The 18224-nt window shown below is 36.9% G+C and overlaps 1 pseudogene; it reads left to right on the top strand.

Moving 5' to 3' along the window:
* Positions 1 to 15295: 15295 nt before the first annotated feature.
* LOC118015041 lies at positions 15296 to 17429 on the top strand (annotated as a pseudogene).
* Positions 17430 to 18224: the final 795 nt, after the last annotated feature.

Genomic DNA, 18224 nt, shown 5'->3' on the forward strand with positions numbered 1-18224 from the left:
AAAGTGTTGTGACAACTAAGGCAGTTCATGTGTAAGGCATTACAGAATACCACTGGCTATTCTTTCTCTAAGGACTTCTCCACAGCTATCCAGGGTTACTGGAACATCCCAACTGACTACCACCCAGATGACATAAGAGAGACAAAAAATTGTCTGGCATCTCAAATGAACCTGCAGCCCACCCAGAGTGAAATCCTCAAGAAGCCTGCCTTTAACTCAGCAAGTTGTGAACATTCATTTCTTTATTCATGAACTCATTCACTGAATAAATGAGGCATGAAAATATTAGACATAGTTCTTGCCCTTCTCTAAAGGGGGTAATAGACAAATAAGTGTGATTCAATATGGAAAATGTTGTATCTTAAGGACAGTGGGGAGACTAAAAGAGGAAGTAAAGGGTTAAGAAGAGGTTTTAAGAAGTGGTCTTTAAAGGTTGAGTAATACTGGAACCTGCTGAGAATGTGAGGACATGCTGAGATTTCTGCTGAGGGAGGAACCTCAGTGAAGTCATGAGAATGTGACAGAAGAGACATGTGTGGGAAGTGTTGGGTTGTCCAGTGAGCCAGAGGGTAGGGAATATGGGGGAGACTACTGAGAAATGGGTCTAGATGGGATGAAGTCAGATCATGAAAGTCCTTGAATAGAATGGTAAGGAGATTGGTCTGTGTACAAAAGACATGGAAGACACTAACATTTATCACTACTTTTTTTCAGTTGAAAATGAGACTAGGTAGTTACTGAAATATTCAAACAATTTACACATATACAAAGAAAGTTGGGAAAAAAAAAAACTCCATGGATGCAAACCTCTGGAAATAAGTCATTACCACTAGGTGAACATTGTAAACTTTTTTCTATGCACACATATAGATTAAAAGAAATACTTTATAAAAATATGTGTTCTGGTTCTGGCAACACGATCAGCTGAATTGATATAAACTACACACACCTTTCAGTTCCACAGTTACAAAACTGTAGACATGCTAAATACAATGTACAAAAATAAAAATCTAAATATTTAAGTTGAAGAAAGATCATTTTTGGCATGGTAACATGCCAGAAATGAAAGCAGCTTTAGGTTTGAGCAGTAAACTTAGGAGCAGATGCTGTGATGGTTTGGGAAGATATTAGAGTGGATAAGGGGATTAGAGGCTAAGATTTTAATGCCCATGTAAATATGGAAAATACAGCATCAAGCCTGAGTGAGGCATGGAGCTGGGACAGACATCCTTCCTTGAAGCTGGGATCCTGGAAAGAAAAGGCTGCTCCTGTGGTAAAAGGAGACTAGTAAAAACGTACTCACTGATTCAGGTAATATGACTAGAAAATGTGTTACTTTTGAAACTCTGGATGGGAAAATATGAAAGGAATTAAAGCCTTTGGCTACCAAAAATCCTGTGAAGTTGGAATTTACCAATTTAATGTTGGGAATGTCCAAGCTAGAAAACTAATGTCAAAAGTAATTGTAGACCAAATGCAAAAGTAAAATGATCCTGTGGTAAGACTTTTACACCCAGGGTGCCACAGGTTTTCTGGGGGTAGAGGGAAGAAAGAGAGGAAACAATGAAAACTTATAAATTCCATGGGGAAATAATCTATCATATGAGAGAGTCAGCAGACACTATAAGTAGGAAAACTATTCCCATGAACTTCAGGTAATAGAGTAGTCTGAAAAAAGACTATAAAATAGTTATGCTTCAAATGGTTAAAGTGATAAAAACAAGAACTAGAAATCATAAAGAGAGAACAACATACTGAAGAGAAATTTGAAGAACAAATAGAGCTTCTAGAAATATAGACATATCATTGATATACCTGTGGATGAGTTAAATACCAGATTATATACAGCTGAAGAATGAATTAGTGAGTTGGAAGACAAAACAGAAAATTACCTAAAACGCAACAGAGGAGAGAGAGACTCCAGCACACAACTGCATTGGCCGAATCCTTATGAAATCTAAAGACAAATCAGCACATAGGTACACTATAATGAAACTTTAGAACACTCACGACAAAGATAATATCTTAATTATGGACACAAAAGATAAATTCTCAACTTCTGGGGAAGGTGATGGAGTAGGAGGATGCTAGGCTTATGTCGTTTCATGGATACACCTGGATGATACCCACATCAGTGTAAATAACCCCCAAAATGCCCTAAAGACTGGCAGAAGAGACTCCCTACAACTAAATGTAGAGAAGAGGCCACAACGAAGAGGGTAGAAGGGGTGGAAATGCTGCCTAGCACCAAATGAACTTGTGGGACTGTCCTTGGGAGGGAGGGATGCTGTAGGTGCAGAGAAGGAAGAGAAGCAGACCTCATACTAGGCACCCCAGGCACAGGAGAACTGCACTAGGAAGATGAATCTCCGTTAACATTTGGCTTTGAAAACCAGAGGGGCTTAACTTCCTGAGGTCTTACATCAGTGGGGCTTAACACCTGGAACTTTAAAAACCAGTGGCTCCTCTCTGGGAGAGCCAGAGGGTGATAGGAAATGGAGTCCCTGCCCTTAAAGAGACAGCATACCATAACTGTAGCTGAGATACAGTAGAGAAGCAGCAGTTTGGAAGATCCCTGGGATATATGGTAGGGAGACTTGTTTACTAACCTCATGGCATCTACTGCAGGGCCAGGTATCTTTGGGAGATGTCTCCCAGAACAAAAGAGCTGGTGGGTACCATTTCCATCCCTGCTCTGAACCTAGATACACAGACACCCGTAGGAACCAGCACAACATGAATACCCTCCACTTAGCTTGTTAACAGCATGTTTGGCCCCTGCATTCTCCTGTAGACTTGTTCCCTTCAACATGACCTCAGCAGGAGGCAATCCAAAGTGACACCACAAGCATGGCAGTATGTAAGCAGCCCTGGGAGAAGTCAGCACCACCCCAAAGTGATTCCTGCCCCAGGTAGAGGGGAATAAAACCACATACCAATACAAATGTGGGTAAGGCACTGGGCTGGAGGCAGACATCTCTACAGGAGATGTCTGACTACAGGCCTTGCCCACCAAGGAAGCTTCTCGGGGGATAATACAGGGAGAGCATGCTGCAGTTCTGTGCTACTACATCTCTGGCAAACACTTGCTCTGAGTCAACTCAGCACAAGGTGGTCCCAGACTGGCCCACTAATAACACAGGGACCAAGCCCTGCCATCAGTAGAGCCATTACAGATGACTGAAGTCAAGGCAAACATGCCTCAGCCAAAATGTTAGAGAATACACAACACACATGAGACACCTCTGGAGTGTCAGGTTCTGGTGAACAGGGAACATTGCCGGGTACCAGAGAACCTTTTCCACATAAGGCCACTACTTTCAAAAGCAGGAGATGTAGCTGATTTTCAAAGCAAGTAGAAGCAGATCACAGAGTCAGACAAAATGAGGAGACAGAGGTATATGTCCCACATGAAAAAACAGGACAGAGTCACAGCAAGATAGCTAAACAAAATGGAGATAAATAACATGTCTGATAGGGAATTTCAAGTAGTGGTCATAAAGATACTCACTGGACTGAGGAAACAATGGAAAACCTCAGTGAGACTGTTGACAGAGAAAATATAAAATAGAACCAGGGGCGCCTGGGTGGCTCAGTTGGTTAAGCGACTGCCTTCGGCTCAGGTCATGATCCTGGAGTCCCAGGATCAAGTCCCGCATCGGGCTCCCTGCTCGGCAGGGAGTCTGCTTCTCCCTCTGACCCTCCTCCCTCTCATGCTCTCTGTCTCTCATTCTCTCTCTCGCAAATAAATTAAAAAAATAATAATAAAATAAAAAAAATTAAAAAAAATAAAAAAAATAAAATAGAACCAATCAGAGATGAAGAACTCAATAAATGAAATTAAAAATATATATAAAAGTAGAAGGAATTAATAGTAGACTAGAGGAAGCAGAAGCATGGATCACTGACCTAGAGGACAGAGTAATGGAAAGTAATCAAGCTGAACAGGAGAAATAAAAAAGACTAATAAAAAAATGAGAATAGGGAACTCCACAAAAGTAGTAAGTGTAATAACATTGACATTATAGGGATCCCAGAAGAGAGAGAAAAGGGGGAAGAAAATTTATTTGAAGAAATAATAGCTAAAAACTTCCCAAATCTAGGGAAGGAAACAGAAATCCAGATCCGGGATGTACAGAGAGCCCCCAACAAAATCAGCCTAAGGAGGTCCACACCAAGACATATGATAATTAAATGGCAAAAAGTAGTGTAGAGGATTTTTAATGCACCAAGAAAAAGAAAACAGCTACATATAGGAGAAACCCCATAAGGCTATCAGCTGACTTTTTAGGAGAAACTTTTTAGGCCAGGAGGTAGTGGCTTGATATATTCAAAGTGCTGAAAGAAAGAAACCTGCAACCAAAAATACCCTATCCAGCAAGGCTGTCGTTCAGAATTTAAGGAGAGAGAAAGCGTTTCTGAGACAGACAAAAGTTGAAAGAATTTATCACCACTAAACAAGTCTTACAAGAAATGTTAAAGGGGACAGTTTGAGTGGAAAGAGAAGACCATAAGCAGGAATAAGAAAAGTAGGAAGCACAAAAGCAGTAAAATTAAATATATCTATAAAAGTTAGGCAAGGGCTTCATAAAAATATATAAGGTATGACACCATATACCTAAAACATGGAGGGGGGAGGAGGAGTAAAAATGTAGTGCTTTTAGAATGGGTTCAAACTTAAGTGATGACCAACCTAATATAGACTGCTACATGTATGTTATATGTAAAGCTAATGGTAATCACAAATCAAAAATGGTAACAGATATGCAAACAATAAAGAAAGGAATCCAAGGGTATCACTAAAGAAAAGCCAACAAACTGTGAAATAATAGAGCAAGAGAAGAGCAGAGAAGAAACTACAAAAACAACCATAAAATAAGTAACAAAACAATAAGTACATACCTATAAATTGATGTAAATGGACTAAATGCTCCAATTAAAAGACATGGGATGGTGGAATGGATAATAAAGCAAGACCCATATATATGCTGCTACAGAGAGGCACATTTTGGACCTAAAGACATGTGTAGATTGAGAGTTAAAGGCTGGAAAAGCATTTATCCTGCAAATGGAAGTGAAAAGAAACCTGGAGTAGCAATACTTATATTGGACAAAATAGATTTTAAAACAAAGACTAATGAGGGACAAAGAGGGATGCACCTAAACATAAAGGGAACACTCTAACAGGAAGATATAACAGTTTTAAATATGCACCCAACATGGGAGCACCCAAGTACATAAATTAGCTAATAATGAACATAAAGGAAGTAATTGATAGTAATACAGTAATAGTAGGGGACTTTAACACACCACTTACATCAATGGATAAATCATCAAAACCGAAAATCAACAAGGAAACAGTGGCTTTAAATGACACATTGTCCCAGATGGATCTAACAGATATATTCAGAACATTCCATCCTGAAACTGCATAATACACCTTCTTTCCAAGAGCAAGGGGAACATTCTCCAGAATAGATCACATGTTAGGCCACAAAACAAATCTCAACAAATGAAAAAGATCAAAGTGATACCATGCATCTTTTCCAACCAAAATGCTATGAAACTAGAGATCAACCACAGAAAACATGGAAAGAACACAAATACATGGAGGTTAAATAACATGCTACTGAGTAGTGAATGGGTCAACCAAGAAATCAAAGAGAAAAACAAAATATATGTGGAGACAAATGAAAATGAAAAGACAATGATCCAAAATCTTTGTGATGCAGCCAAAGCTGTTCTAAAAGGGAAATTTACAGCAATACAGGTCTGCAAGAACAAGAAAAATTATGCCAAGCTAAATAAGTCAATCAGAGAAAGACATGTATCATATGATCTCACTGAAATGAGGAATTCTTAATCTCAGGAAATAAATTGAAGGTTTCTGGAGTGGTGGGGGGTGGGAGGGATGGAGTGGCTGGGTGATAGACATTGGGGAGTGTACATGCTATGGTGAGTGCTGTAAATTGTGTAAGACTGATGAGTCACAGACTTGTACCTCTGACACAAATAATACATTATATGTTAAAAAAAAAGATAGTAGGAAGGGAAAAATGAAGGGGGGAAATCAGAGGGGGAGACGAACCATGAGAGACTATGAACTCTGAGAAACAAACTGAGGGTTCTAGAGGGGAGGGAGATGGGGGGATGGGTTAGCCCAGTGATGGGGATTAAAGGGGGCATGTATTGAATGGAGCACTGGGTGTTATACATGAATCATGGAACACTACATCAAAAACTAATGATGTAATGTATGGTGATTAACATAACATAATAAAATAAAATTAAAAAAAAAAAATAAACTACCTAACTTACACCTAAAGGAGCCAGAAAAAGAACAAACAAAACCCAAAACCAGTGGAAGGAAGAAAATAATAAAGATCAGAGCAGAAATAAAGGAAATAAAAAATTAAAAAAATATAACAGATCATTGAAAGCAGGAGCTGGTTCTTTGAAAAGATGAACAAAATTGAGAAACCTCTAGCCAGACTAATCAGAGAGAGAGAGAGAGAGAGGACCCAAACAAAATCAGAAATGAAAGCGAAATAACCAACACCACAGAAATACAAAGGATTGTAAGAGAATATCACGAAAAATTATATGCCAGCAAACCAGACAACCTAGAAAAAAATGGATAAATTTCTAGAAACATATAACCTCATAAAACTGAATCAGGTAGAAATAGAAAATTTGAACAGACCTATAATCAGCAATGATATTGAAACAGTCAACAAAAAACTAACAAAAGTCCAGGTCCAGATGGCTTCACAGCTGAATTCTACCAAACATTTCAAAAAGCGTTCATACCTATTTTTCTGAAACTATTTTAAAAAATAGAAGAGAAAGGAAAGCTTCCAAATTCGTTCTATGAGGCCAGCATTACTCTGATACCAAGACCAGATAAAGACCCTATAAAAAAAGAGAATGACAGGCCAGTATCTCTGATGAACATAGATACAAAAATCCTCAACAAAATATTGGCAAACCAAACCTAACAATACATTAAAAAAAAGTCATTCACCACGATCAAGTGGGAGTTATTCCTGGGATGCAAGGATGGTTCAATATTAGCAAACCAATCAATGTGATAGATCACATCAATAACAGAAAGATAAGAACCATATGATCATTCAGTAGATGCAGAAAAAGTATTTGACAAAGCACAGCATCCATTCATGAGCAAAACCAACAAAGTAGGTTTAGAGGGAACACATGTCCACATAATAAAGACCATATGTGAAAAACCCACAGCTTAAAGGCCATATGTGAAAAACCCACATACTTAATGGTGAAAAACTGAGACCTTTTCTTCTAAGATCAGGAAATAAGACAAGAATGTTCTTACTACTTTTATTCAACACAGTGCTGGAAGTCCTAATCACAGCAATCAGACAAGAAAAGGAAATAAAAGGCATCTAAGTTCAGAAACAACTAAAACTTTCACTATTTGCAGTAGACATGACACTATATATAGAAAACCCTAAAGACTCCACCAAAAAACTAATGGAACTGATAAATGAGTTCAGTAAGGTTGCGGGATATAAAATCAATGTACAGAAATCTGTTGCATTTCTATACACTAATAATGAAGTAGCAAAAAGAGAAATTAAGAATACAATCCCATTTACAATTGCACCAAAAATAATAAAATATCTAGGAATATACTTAACCAAGAAAGTGAAAGACCTGTTTTCTGGAAAGTATAAAAAGTTGATGAAAGAAATTGAAGATGACATAAACAAATGGAAAGATATTCCATGTTCATGGATTGGAAGAGCAGATATTGTTAAAACGTCCATACTATCCAAAGCAATCTACAGATTTAGTGTAATCCCTATCAAAATACCAACAGCATTTTTCACAGAACTAGAACAAATAATCCTAAAATTTGTATGGAACCACAAAGAACCCCAAATAGCCAGAGCAATCTTGAAAAAGAAGAATAAAACTGGAAATATCACAATCCCAGATTTCAAGATATCATACAAAGCTGTAGTAATCAATATAGTATGGTAGTGGCACAAAAATAGACACATAGATCAATGAACAGAACAGAGAGCCCAGAAATAAACCCACAATTATATGGTCAATTAATCTTTTAAGAAAGGAAACAAGAATATGCAATGGGAAAAGGGACAGTCTCTTCAACATGGTGCTGGGAAAACTGGTCTATCTTACACCACACACACAAATAAACTCAAGATGGATTAAAGTCCTAAATGTGAGATGAAACCATAAAAATCCTAGAACAGAGCACACGCAGTAATTTCTCTGATATCAGTTTTAGCAACATATTTCTAGATATGTCTCCTTTGGCAAGGGAAACAAAAATAAACTATTGGGACTACACAAAATATAAAGCTTCAGCACAGCGAAGGAAACCATCAACAAAACAAAAAGGCAAGCTACCGAATGGAGGGAGATATTTGCATATGATATATCTGAGAAGGGGTTAATATCTGAAATACATAAAGAACTTATACAGAAAAATATACCAACACCAAAAAAATAATCCAGTTAAAAAATGGGCAGAAGATATGAACAGACATTTTTCTAAAATAGACGTACAGATGTCAACAGACACATGAAAAGATGCTTAACATTACTAACCATCAGGGAAATGCAAATCAAAACCATAATGAGAGATCACCTCATACATGTTAGAATGGCTACAACTGAAAACTCAAGAACCAAGTGTTGGTGAGAATGTGGATACTGTTGGCGGGAATTCGAAGTCGTGCAGCCACTATGGAAAACACTGTGGAAGTTCCTCAAAAAACTAAAATAGAATTGCCATGTGATCCAGTAATTCTACTGGATTGGTATTTACTTAATATGAAAACACTAATTTGAAAAGATATATGCACTTCTGTTTTTCGCAGCATTATTTACAGTAGCCAAGTTATGGAAGCAGCTCATGTGTCCATCGATAGACGAATTGATAAAGAAGATGTGGTATATACATATATGTATATATTTATATAAATAAATAAAATGGAATATTAATTACTCCATCATAAAAAGAATGAAATCTTGCCATTTGCCACAACATGGATGGATTTAGAGGGTATAATATTAAGTGAAATAAGTCAGAGAAGGACAAATACCATATGATTTCACTCATGTGGAATTTAAGAAACAAAATGAATGAACAAATTAAAAAAGAGAAGAAACTGGTGATTGCTAAAGGGGAGGTGGGTGAGGGGGATGGGTGAAATAGATGAATGGGATTAAGAGTACACTTATTGTGGTGAGCAGTGAGTAATGTATTGAATTGTTGAATCACTGTATTGTACACCTGAAACTAATATAACAATAAATAGTAATTATACTGGGAAAATTGAGAAAAAAAGACATTCTCTCTTGAGGAATAATTAGTCTGACAGCAGACTTATGGCAGTGGTAGCTGCATACCATGGAATACTGTCTTCAAAGGACTGAGTAAAAAAAAATCAATCTACAATTCTATACTTAGTTTTATCATTTTTAAAGAGTGAGATAAAGAATATTTTCAGACAAATGGTGAGAAAATTTACCAAGCACTGACTCTTGCTAAAAGAACTTAAGGGATATTTTTCAGAAAGGAAAGAACCACCTGAGGAGGACAGTTTTAGATGTTAGAGCAATAATAAAATCATAATCATGGATAAATATAAGCACTTAAAAATTATTCATAAATTATAGTAGTGACTAATTTGGAAGGATTTAATAAGTTAGAATTTAAATATTATACTACAATTAAATGAAAGGTGAGATTGGTGTAAAGCATTGCAATGTTTGGCAGGAGCAGAATCTAACAGAAAGCAGGAAGGGAGAAACAAGTAAAGATACCACTTAGATGCCAAATAGAAAAGGAAACATAAAACACAAAATAGAATGGTACAAATAAATTCAAATGCATCAGTAATCTCAATAAATGAAAGCATTATGAGTTCACCTTAAAGGCAGAGATTCTCACATTGTATTTAAAATTTCTAGCTATATGCAGTTTAAAGAAAAATACAAATGCATGGCATAGATTTGCAAGCAAAAGGTGGGAAAGATATACTAATATCTAGGAGTAAATACTAAAACCACAACACATACTCTCACAAACACAAAACAATATTATAGTAGTAATATTGCTAGTCAGACAAAATGAATATTAAGACAAAGCATTATGGTAAAGCACAATGGTAAATGTATAAGGAGCAATTCACTAGGGAAATATAATCTGGAACCTATGTCTTCTTAATAATTTAGTGTTGCATAATGCAAATTGAATGAACTATATTTACCTACAATAGCATGGATAAAGTTTTTAAAAAATGAGTAAAAAGAAAAAAAATGAGGTTTAGACGGAAAAACAGTAATTGTGACATGAAATCATATATATATGTAAAATTTTATAAATGCGCAAAATAACGTTAAGTTTTCCTGTGGGTATTAGGTTGGTTATCAATTTATTGTCTCTCAGCTCCAAATTTGTTTTTAGATGCTCTGTGAAAATTTATCTGGGCGCTTTAAGTGTTTTTTCCTTTTCCAGCTTGTCCTAAAATTTGTCAATAGAGGGTTCTGGCAGTCATTGGAGGAGGAAGAGGGTTCTGCTTCTGGTTTTGGTGGTCTCCTTTGGCGGACTTTCTCTGGCCCTGGGTTGTTACAGTCCTGGTAGCTTTTCCAGGGCCCTAGTCTTGAAGAACAGGTGGCAGCAGCAAACACTCTCAGCAGCTACTCCCCACACTCCCACCTTGCACACCTACCCTGGGAAGCCTTGCGGTGGACTGCCTCCAGTGTGATACCTCCCTGTGAATAGCTTCCTCCAGTTTCTTAGAGGTTGGATTTCCAACAAGTTCCAGAAAAATTTTGAAACATTTTTCATGTAATATTTCCTAAATTTATCAGAAGAGAAAGTGAAGTGAAATGGAAGAATTGCTGCACTGTAATTATATACACACATATATAGTAGAACTCACTATAAGAAATAGTTCTGAAAGTTCTCTCTAGAGTTTATATTCCCTGGAATACAGAGTCACTTTTCTTCAATGTTTTAAGCAAGAATCCTAAAGTTTACTTTATTTGACTCATTGAATTCACATGCTCAGCCCGAATCAATATCTGTGGCCAGGGAAGTAGAATTTGCTAGATTGGTTCAAGCCAATCTGAACCTGCTCTTTGTTTTGGACATGGGGTGGGTCAGCATCTCCAAAACATAGGAGTCCTATGGAGGAGGGGTGAATGTCTAAGTGAGTACTTTTTGTTCTCAGGAAGGAGGAAGAGAAATGGATATTAGATGGATAAACCAGGTATATCCACAACATGGTATATATATATATATTTAAAACTACAACTTTTCTTCATTTTAAGGAGAAATTTTTCCTCTAATAATCTTTGAATGGTTTTTTTCTTCCATGTTTTGAATTTTGTACATAAGGGAAACCAAAAACTTGTCTTTATTCTGTCTTATCTTTGTCATTCTTATATATTTTCCTCTTATTGTTTTAATATCTGCCTTTTTCCTCTGCATTTCCTGGGATCCCTTTCATCTCACTCGTCTTGTTGAATTAACACAGCTATGAAATTACTATATAGATTGAAGTGCTCATGGGGAACTCTCTTCTCCATGATTATGTTTTTGGGCAAATGGGGTCTATCTTGCTTGCTGTGTTGCTTCTTTTCATTCCTTTCCTCTCTGTAATACGTCTGCATGGTTACTACACTGTATGTTTTCACCTCACTTATGTTCAACGTGGGGAACTTGATTCAGATTTTTTTTTTTGGCTGATATATCATAAATGAATTATTCTGACTCATTCTCCTTCCATCTTCACTGAATCTAGTTGGGTAGATACCCTTGGGCTTTGGAATATTTTCCCCCAATCTATGTAGAGTTCTAGAGTCTTCAGTCCATCAGAGAGAGCAAGCCCTGTTTGTTCACTTCACCTTATTATTATTTCCCTAGCAACCATTTTCTCTCAAAAGAAGGAAAAGATAAGAGAACTCCACTTAAGTTCCTTCCTCCCCACATTAGGAGTGTTAATACAAATTTTCAAGATTTATTAAGTCACCAATACTACTTCTAGGAGACTTAGGGACAATTTGTGTCAGAATATTGTTTCTTTAGCTCCCAATTTTTGATGAGTTGTGACAGTAGGTTTTTCCCCTTTATTTGCTTTGTTGATCCTGATTTTTATGTTCCACCCAACCCTCAAGTTTGTTAATTTTTTGTTTGGAGTAACAGAGCATCGGGGGGACTCATGTTTTAAATCATGATGGCAGGAACATGGAGATACTCAGAAATATTCATAGAATGAATGAATTAATAGTAGAGGTACATAAATGAAAGTGTGGGTGGATTGGGAAGGGAATGCATAATGGTCGGTATGGAGGAGCAGATTGGTAACTTGACTTTGGAATTCTTTTGAGTAAGAATGATGTTCATTTAATCTGGTCTCTAACTTTGGATAGAAGTTAAGGATTTGCAGAAGCAAGAGTCTTAATCCATGGAGACAGTTGTTGAAGGGAACCACCTGGCGATATAAATGAAAGTTCGTGGACCTAGGAACACTTTCATTTTGTTAGTTGTATGGCAAAGTTCTGGGTTTGAGCAGGGTTCTTGGGTTGTGCCTTGCCTCCTCTCTCCCCACGCCTCCTCTCCTGTCCAAATGCCAGGACATAGACCATGATTTACAGATGCACTCTGCACAGAAAAGAACATTAGGTTCTAAATCAATTGCTTTCATAAAGTTAGCACTGTGACTTTGACAAACTTTAAAGAAATTAATTGGCTGGAGGTAAGCTTCCTTGAGTATGAGAATCTGGTTCCCTCTCACCTTCTTGGTTATTATTTGAACTTGCTTGATGTCAGTCAGGTTGTAGACATGCAGCTTGTAGAGTAGGGAGTGAATTGGTCAGGACTCTTCCTTGAAAGTGTCAGAGAGCCAATCTGGACTAGCATAAGCAAAGTAATATGTAAAAAAAGATGGTGTAGCTTATGCACTGAAATGATGAACCAGAGGAGGGGCTGGCCTCTGGGTGATGAGGTCCAGGAACAGGCATATCAGGGCTCCCTCGTCATCTCTCATTTCTGCTGCTCTCTGCTTGTAGCCCTGTTCTCTTCAGCTGTCTGACTCCATGAGACTCCAGGAATCCAAGATCTTATATTCTTATAGCCTAGAGAGGAAAGAAAGCTCTTTCCCTCCAAATCTTGTGAGAAACCCCAAGGAAGATTCTGACTGGTTCATACTGGTCATGTGTCCCAACTGTGGGGTGAGACTGTGGGATAATGAATTGGCAGCTCTCACCAGAAATAGATGTTCTCTAAAAAAGCAGGGGAGGATGTGATAGTCTGAGCACATAAAATAACACATTTTCGCTGGGGAGAAATAAAAGTCTCCATATGCTTTGCAGAAACTAAATTCACCCATGCCAAGCTGTCAGGGGATATGAGCCTTCATTCACGTCCAAATATGAGTGCCATTTGATACCTTTACCTTGCTCCCCTTTACCCAGCTCAGAAAAATGGCACTTGTTGATTTTGTAACCTCAAATAAAAATGAACCCCAGGATGTTTCCAGGTTCAGCTTAATTCCAACCAGTTTTCACTTCCTCAGCCCAGAAGCTTTATGGAAATAGGTATTAGGCATCTGCTGCTTTGTGTTATGGCTAATGAATAAGGGAGATGCTTTTCCAGAACCAAAGAGCCATAGTTACACCACTGAGGATGAAGAAAGATGGCAGGGGACCAACTGGTTTTTGTTTGGACCACGATTAAGAGAAGGCTCACGTGCTCTAATGCTTTTAAAATCAGCTCTGCTCCAAAGCACTTGGGTTATGTATTTGCCATCTTGCAGAAAGACTTAGCAATGGAGATTCAAGCCAAATGCTTTTTACCTACTTATAAAAGACACTGTTGCCCTGGGCCCTGCTGGCTGCAGGGGCTGACTGGGCTGGAAGCCAGCTCTGAGACTGACCATGATAGTGCATGCCATTTATAGGAAGGGAAGAACGGTGACATGGTTTAGATTAGGAGCAATGCTAACTATTCACTGGATGCCTTTCACACAGTTAAGGCACTTTTTTTTTTTTTAAGGACAACTTTCATTATTAAACAGTAAAATCTGATGTTTTAAAAGGTACACTTCTATTATTTTGCTATTGAAAAAGCTGGTATGTATCATATTGTTCCTCTAGATTCATAGATTAAAAATCAATGCCCTGGGGAAAAATGTCACAAAATTATGAAGACTATAAATGGGAAGATTAGGAGTGACTGATTTGGTGACTTTAAGTTTCATGTGGAAGAAGACTGTTTTCTTGTTTTATTTTTGTTTAGTCTTGTTTTGTATTTTCTATTTAGTGCTGAGCACAATGCCTGGCACATAGTTGGTACTCATCAGACATTTCTTGAATGAGTGAATAAATTAATATATAAAATTTCATAGGAGGAAGAACTCACCAAAGATTAAAATGAAAATTCAGAGAAAAACAGGTTTAAGTATGTGCTCCCATACAAAGACAGTTGATCACCTGAGAGGAGAGTCTATCTAGTTTTCTTTTTACCCTATTTTATCTGGAGTAGGAAGTGGAAGTTCCAAACTCAGAAACAAATGAATTGTCCTTGCAACCTGCCTATCTTACGAGAAGTTCCTAGGTACTTTATGAGTCCAACTGGCCAGTTTAACAGTTGTAGTTTCTTAACTAAAGTGTTTCAAGAAAAATTTGGTTAGTTTTTGTCAAATGCATGACACAAGTGACTATAGTAAAGAGTAACTCAGAATCCTCATGTCAGTTTTGGTATTTATAATTAGGACCAGTTACATAATTTGTGGGGCCCAATACAAAATTAAAATATAGGGTCCTTGTTAAATTGTTAAGAATTTCACGATAGTGACAGCATTAAACCAACTTCAGGCCCTTCTAATCTATGCACCTGAGTGCATAAGTGGCATGTCCATGAAGCCAACTCTGTAGAGATTGCTTATCTTTGGGGACTTATGAAGCATTGGTGAGTTCATATTCACAGTAAAACCTTATTGAAATTGCTGGGTTATTTAATTATTTCAAACATGGATATGAGCAGTAGGGAAACTGCTTTGGTATAGATGGGACTAGTACCTAGTGCCATTGGATCCCAGTCTGAGGTATCCTTCAGTAGAGAGATTATAACTAAAAATTCCATGTATATAACTTGCTTGTTCTGTTCACTGTTAAATAATGTTCTTGGGTCTTATATTACATTTTTATCATTTTGCTTTTGAGTGATCTGAGAGTTATAATATTTGGACCATTAAAAATGTCTTTGAATTTTTCTTTTCTGCCTGGGAGGCGCAGGATACCCCATTCATGGACCAGGCAGCTGTGGCGAGGATGGGTGTGGTGGCAAGTGCCAGTGTGTGCACCCTGGTCGTGGGAGGGTGGGGGGTGCTGGCCCAGTACATATGTACCTTGAAGAGGAAGGCAACGTGGAAGACCAAGATCATCAAGGTTGTCTGTATCCAAGCCCTGCATCTCTGGATATTGCTTATCACCTATGCTGTTATCCTAGGAAAAATTTGAGGACGAAAGAGCTCAAGTGCCCTAAGGAAGATTGGAGAACCAAGAAATGCCTAATGAAGATTCCACTGTACATGTGAAAATGATGCAAGAATTCCAGAGAAGTTGAGTTCAAAATAAGAACCCTGTAAGAGTAGAAGAAATGATCTGTGGTCTTATTAAGGGAGGAGCTGCCAAACTTCAGATAATAACAGGTGGGTATTAAAGAGGGCACATATTGAATGGAGCACTGGGTATTATGTGCTATCAATGAATCATGGAACACTACATTAAAAACTAATGATGTAATGTATGGTGATTAACATAACATAATAAAATTAAAAAAAATAACAGACTTTGATATGACACTGAGTAGATTTTCCTATGAAGGGAAGAGATGCCCAACATGTTGTTATGTCATTGACAACAGTAAGCTGGTTACAGATGAATGCTGAGAAAATTTACTGCAACTAAAGGAAAAATACGCTATTGAAATTGATCCTGTTCTTATCGTAGAAGAGAAGTACCCCTACATGGTAGAATGGTATACTAAATCACATGGTGGCAGAATCTGATGTTATGCTCCAGGAAGGGTATGAGAATTTCTTTGATAAACTCCAACAATACAGTATCCCTGTGTTCATATTTTCAGCTGGTATTGGTGATATACTGGAGGAGGTAATCCATTAAGCTAGGGTTTATCACCTGAACATCACAGTAGTGTCCAACTTCATGGATTTTGATGATAATGGGGTGCTCAAAGGATTTAAAGGCAAACTAATTCCCTTGAAGAATACAGGATATTTCAATTGATGAAAAGACAGTAGCAACATAATTCTGCTTGGAGATTCTCAAGGGGATATAAGAATGACAGATGGAGTAGCCAATGTTGAACACATTCTGAAAATTGGATAGCTAAATGATAGGGTGGATGAGCTTTTAGACAAGAACATGGACTCTTATGACATTGTTCTCATAACAGATGAATCATTGGATGTAGCCAACTCTATCATATAGAAGATTCTATAAACTAGCATTCTTTGAGACCTCTCTCCTGTGGATGCAACTGATGCAAGAACTGCTCACCTGTCCATCTTGCTGAAAGGCTTCTATCTAGAATACATTCTTGCTCTTGAAGTTTTTTCTCTACATTATTGAAGTATTTTCAGACATATTGAATCCATCAACTAGAAGCTCTTTTTTCCTCCACCTATCTCAACACACTCCTCACTATATATTTTCACAGATTAAAAAAAATCTTAAAGCAAAAATTTGAAAAATAATTCCCTGCATTTCCAGAGTGAATTTTGTAGTTTAATGTTATCATGAGGCTTTTGAGGAAACTTTTTACTCTGGGAAAGTTTGTAGAAGTTTAAAGAGAAGTTTTATGAAATGGTGAAATAATGTGTATGATTTTAAGTGTTGCTATTTTTGTAATTTGGGTGAATTATGCTATATCATCATCTCCTGAAATTGTGTTATGTTTAATTAATTTGTTGTGTGAAAATTGGCATTTACCAGAAAATACTGGCATTCAGTGTTTGAAAAAAACCATTGGTATCCACGTCACTAATCTTGACAATATGTTCTATGTTGAAGCACTGATAACACACATGAAATGAAAAGCCTTTTTAAATTGTACTGTCATGACAATTATTAATCATTTGTTCAACAACAAAAAATGTCTTTGATAGGTTTCATTTGTTCTAAGTGTATTAATTACCATCTTTGTAATGTTGCTATACTGTGTGATACTATTTTCTAATATTAAACACCTTTACTGTTACGGACCAGCTGAAGCTAAGTTTGAAATTATTTTTCTAAGATTTGATCTCATCTGCTCATACCTTATGAAAGTTTATTGGAGAAGTCTGAAGCATATCCTCCTGGTCCAGAACTGGGGAGAAGTGAGTCCTTTCAGGTCTGTGGTCTAGTTACACTCAGGAAATGTTTCTCAAATATTTGCATCAATGAATGTTAAATTATGTCACAGGTGATTACCGTAGATGCTAATGATGATAGTAATACTAAATTATGTCTCACTTTTGAACAACTTTTATTTGTGGCAAACACTTTAGGAAAATGTATTTTATTCATCTGAAAGTCCATCATAAAAAGAAATTTTAATAATTCAAATAATGTTCTGAATTCTGCCCTGATTTAATTTGAGTACATGTCATTAAAATCATGATTCACAGGGTGATTTATATGCATTTAATTTTGGATTTATTTTAATGCCTTCTTTGGTTTACTAAGGTACAGTTTACATATTGTAAAATTCACCCTTTTTCCGTGTACAGTTTGATGAATTTTGAAAAACTTAAACAGTCATGCAGTTGCCTCCACAGTCAAGATACAGAACATTCCCATTATCCCATAAGTTTCCTTCAAGTTCCTTTGTAGATAATTCCTTCTCCCCTCCTAACCTCTGATGACCACTGATATGATTTCTGTCCTAGTTTTGCCTTTTCTGGAATGTCATATAAAAGAAATGACTTTTATATGACAGAGTTTTGAGCTTGGCTTTTTTTTCTTTTAACTTATCATAATGTTTTCCTTCACATCCTCACCAGCAGTATTTTGTAATTATCTTTTTTAAAAAAGCCTATCTAATAAGTATGCAGTAGTATCTCATGGTGGCTTTAATACTAATTTCCCTAATGACTAATATTAAGCATCATTTTTTTTTCGTGTGCTCTTTGCTTCATGTA

The sequence above is a fragment of the Mirounga leonina genome, unplaced genomic scaffold, assembly GCF_011800145.1.
Source record: "Mirounga leonina isolate KUSES-001 unplaced genomic scaffold, KU_Mleo_1.0 Mir_165, whole genome shotgun sequence".
Classification (NCBI taxonomy): domain Eukaryota; kingdom Metazoa; phylum Chordata; class Mammalia; order Carnivora; family Phocidae; genus Mirounga; species Mirounga leonina.